This window comes from Anarrhichthys ocellatus, unplaced genomic scaffold, assembly GCF_004355925.1.
Source record: "Anarrhichthys ocellatus isolate YVR2014 unplaced genomic scaffold, GSC_Weel_1.0 scaffold26, whole genome shotgun sequence".
Lineage (NCBI taxonomy): Eukaryota > Metazoa > Chordata > Actinopteri > Perciformes > Anarhichadidae > Anarrhichthys > Anarrhichthys ocellatus.
Genome location: NW_022280056.1, coordinates 3173430 through 3178066, shown reverse-complemented (window position 1 = coordinate 3178066; position 4637 = coordinate 3173430). Strand labels below are relative to the sequence as shown.

At 45.2% G+C, this 4637-nt stretch overlaps 1 protein-coding gene across 2 annotated transcripts in view; it reads left to right on the top strand.

Moving 5' to 3' along the window:
• The window catches only part of cacng3b (calcium channel, voltage-dependent, gamma subunit 3b), a 24366-nt gene that overhangs the window by 1851 nt on the left and 17878 nt on the right, over positions 1-4637 (top strand). The window lies entirely within an intron of this gene.

The window sequence follows — 4637 nt, the reverse complement described above, 5'->3', positions numbered from 1 at the left end:
GTGTGTGTGTGTGTGTGTGTGTGTGTGTGTGTGTGTGTGTGTGTGTGCGTGCGTGTGTGTGTGACAGCATCCCATAATCCCTTAAAACTCAGTTCTTGAGAATCTGTCCATTCCCTACACCCTTCCTTTCCTCTGCATCATAAAAATACAACGACAGAATATTTATTGATCTGCTCTTGTTGTCTTCACACTGCATTTAGAGCTGAAGGCTAACAAGTCACCTGGATCTGCACACTGTTGCCGGGACTCTTTGCACACTCATGCACACAATTTGCTCTTTTGAAGCCATCTTGTTTGTCTTGTCGTTCGCGAGCCAGAAAACACAGATACAGGCAGCGCGGCGTGGCCTATAGGCTGGTGCTGGGATCTGGTGTGCATTTGGCAACCAGAGAGACCTGTCGATTCAAGCAAACGCTCCCAAATTACTTCCTCATTTAAGTCCTACTTCTCGCCCTAAGAATCCAGGACACGCTGACCGACATGCACAGTGACCGGTGAGAATATTGAGAGTAACAGTGTTGTGGAAAAATCTTTCATTCGATTGTATTTTGGAGAGAAGTTGGATTTTTCCCATAAACTCTATTGACGACTTTTTGACAACTTTCATCCCAGGTGTGCTGGTCGTCGCTCGTTCCTGCTGCATCAGTGACATTTTTTGACTTCCTTAAAAGTCCAATTGTCGACTCCACCAGTCAGAAAGAATGTGGTTATTTTGCATCTTTTAATTATTTAAGTAACCCCCCGAAACTGCCCTGTTAAATCACACTTTGCGACATGTCCCACTACACTAGACTGTCTGTAGCTTCATATACCCGGACTACAGTCCTGGACCAGCTCTCTGGTTCTTGAGGCCATCTGATTTGCAATCCTCAAGTGTCGTGGCTGTACGTTGATCTTGAAAAATCGAAACCTCAACCTAAGTCAAGGGGGTAAGCGGGGCAGGGATAATTGAGGCAGACAGATAAATAAGATAAGATGGATGAGATCAATTTAAAGAGGTAAAGTGGCCCTTTCTCATTTGAGTTTACTTTAATTGCTGAGCAGTTAAAGCATCGTTTATCGCAGCATGTTTATGAGGGCACGGGGACAGGTGGATGTGTCTGTGGGGCATCTTGGTGGTGCATCACCCGGGCAAGAAGTTTAAGGTTGCAACATTGGTGTGTGTGTGTGTGTGTGTGTGTGTGTGTAGATTGGAGCCTGGGCCTTGACCTTGGCTGCACGTCGTCCTCTATCTCTCTCCAGCTTGTTGTCTTCCCTGTGGAATCTCAAATGAAGCCGAGAAGCCACAATAGGATTTTTAAAAGGTGGCTTTTTCTGTCAGAGGTCAAATCACTTGTCTCCAACCAGGAGTTCCAGCCACATCCATGTAAACCGGCAAAATGTCTCTAAACAAAGCTGTTTTTAGCAGCTATTTATTGACACACGGCCGTCTGTATCAGTGCTGCCTGATGGGGCTGGGTTCCGCCTTCAAGTTGGGCGGAGAGAAAAAAAAGCATTTGGACCTATTTGTGAGCGTTGATGGCCTATTCTTCTAACATTTTATCTGTGGTTATTTGATTTAGGAAATTATTGAATTGGTCGGGTTTTAAGCTGTGATTGGGCTGAAAATGGTCAATCTGATGTGGCAACACTGGTCTTTGTACTGCAGGAGTTATAGGTTGCTTGGTGGCAGTATCGTGTTTTTAATGGCACTGTGTCCGCTACGACGGGGCTACCATCCCAGAAAACCAAAAACCCCAAATGCATGATTGGACTTGTCTCCAGGATAATGAACATTTTGTAGTTGGGATGGGACTAGTGGTTTAACGAGCAGACAGTTCAAGCATCGGAGCTATTTACTGACAGCTGGACCCAGTGATCACATGCAGGTGAGTCTTTGGTGTTTTGGTGGCCAGCTGGCTACCGTTGGGGATGTTTGAGGGTGTTTTTTCCCTTTTTGGCTGCATGGCTGTTTTCTCCTGCTTCTCCTCTTTGTGCCAAGCGATGTCTTGGACCAATTTAGCTGCCCCCGCTTTGTCGATTACTCAACTATCTATTTCCTTTTGTGTCTTAGTTAACTAAGATTTCTTTCGCCGATTTGCTTTTGACATGCTGAATGACTTATTTCCAAGAAACCTATGAACACATCTCTGGGAAACACAAGATCTAAAGTGGTGCTTTTGTGTGATTCTTTGAGGAGAAATTCTTTACACATCGGACAATAAAATAAACAAATGGATTAGTTGACAAAATCTCATGAGTTTTGAGTAAGAATTTCTTTAGTTGAGGTGCCCTGGTAGCTCGCCTGGTAGAGCGGGCACTCCATGTACCAAGGCTGAGTCCTTACTGCAGTGCCCCAAGTTCGAAGGCGATCTGTGGCCCTTTGCTGCAAGTTGCCCCCCCCCCCCTTTCCTGTCTCCCTTCAGCTGCACTTTCAGATAAAGGCAGAAAGCCCAAAAAAACTTCCTCTTCTAAGGACAGCTTTACTTGCTACTGAACATGCTGACATGAAAAGGATATGAATCCTCACATCTAGCTCTTTTTAAGACAATAAACAAATATATGATTATCACTTCAAGATGGGGGGAAGGGGTGAGTTGCCTATCGCCTGTATGGCGTCAAATGTAATTCTGATGCTTCATCATGACTTGACACATATTACACTGTCAATTATTTGACTTTGAACCTTTTGGAAATTGTCTGCATAGGGGCTGGAACACTTTGTTTTCAATTACCAATAAAAATATGCATTGCCTCTGGTAGGAGCGTGTGTGTGTGTGTGTGTGTGTGTGAGATGCAACCATCTCATTCTGGGGGGCAGAGAAGGCTATTACAGGGCCAGATGGTGCAGGTATAAGGCTTTATTGAACACACAGTCTCATTTACACACACAGACAAACACACACACACACACACACACTTGTAATTGAATGAATAAATAGACAAATTCTAGGATATTCCCAAGCCACCAAACAAGCACAGCTGTGGGAGCAGTACGCCAAGTTAACACAATGTCAGCACAATGTCAGTGCATGCACACATGCACAGGCTCACATGCCACAGATGTGCACACACTCGCTCACGCGCGCACACACAGGACTAAAGTGAATGAGTCCTCTTATCTCCCTCTGCCCATCTTATACTTATGTTCATTCCAGGTCCCTGTTTCATAATTTATAAACACCTCATAAAGTGACAGGAAATGGATGTCTCTGACTCGTGTACGAGGGGCTCGCCGTCCGCCTGACATCACAGAGTGAGCGACGGAGAGATGGAGGGGGATAGAAGAACATCGTGTATGCAGTGTTCTTACAGTAAATGTATAGAGCGCTCATGCATATGAGCTGTGCGGCATAAAGCATGCAGCACAATATGGAACAAGAGGAAGAAAGCCTTTGAGAATCATCCTATTTTACCAGAGAAATGAAAAAACGGCTTTTGCACCAAACATCATTCATGAGCTAAATGTGAAATATGTGTATTTTCTGTGTTATCAGGAATCTTGTGTACTATGATGACTCGCGACCCCATTTACGCCTTGCTGCCCAGTGAAAAAAGCTACGAACCATCCTTTCTTGGGCAAAGGAAAAATAAGTAGAGCTCATACAGCAGCATTGGTTCCCGTGACCGGGGGATGTAGTTAGTTTAAAAGTCTGCCAGACCTCGTCATGACCCGCTCTCCTCTGAGGTTATGCTTTCCCAGTTTTATTTTGGTGTGCTCACCTTTGTTTCTCGTCTCAGGTACTTCAATTCCTGCCCTTGTGTGTTTCCCGCCTGTGTGATTGTTTTCACCTGTCCCTCGTCGTCCCCCCTCCCCTTACATTGTGCATTTACTCGGCGCGCTCCCATTCGTCTCAGATATCCACACTTCACGTTCCGGCCTTCTGTTCCCCGTCACGTCCTGGTGTGATTTAAACCTTGCATCTGTTTAGACTCCGCCTTCTGCCTGTAGCGATTCTGGATACCTGTGTCTGGTTCTGGACTGAATTCCTGTGCACCGAACCCTGTTTTCTGTCCTGTGAGTCTGTTGGAACCATTGTTACAGACCTGACATCCCGGACTGTCTTTCATTAATTTATTGCAAAGCCTCAGCACAACTGTGCTGCAAACTGTTACAAAACAAAGCACAACAAATGTCTGAAATGAAAAGAGAAGGAAGAAAGCATAACATGCACACATGCAAACACACAAAAAATATGTATAAAAGTCTCATCGAATAGATAATTAAACCAAATCACGTTCTTTTTCCAGAAAAATATTACAGCAAAACCATATCTATATGTAAATAAAGCCACATACCTGCATCTTTCTCATGAACGCCTGTGGCTATGCCATATTGTGTATGGGGTCTTGTTACTGTTACGTAACTGTAACTGTGCTTTAACGTGCCCTTTATTCCTGATTGTATCTGTACCCGCCAACAGGTCTATGTGTGGTCGGTCAGGTTGGGATTTCTTGCATGCAGTGAATGTGTTAGTGTGTGTCTGTGCAGGTGTACTGAGGTGTTAAGTTCCCACTGTGATAAACGAGCATGAGAAAGCCAGGAAATGAGGAGAGGAGGGAGGAGGAGGAGGTAGAGCATGAATTAAGCAGGGGGGGGGGGGGGGGGGGGGGGGGGGGGGGGGTGCTGGCGGGGGTTTGTTCCGGTTGGTTTCCAC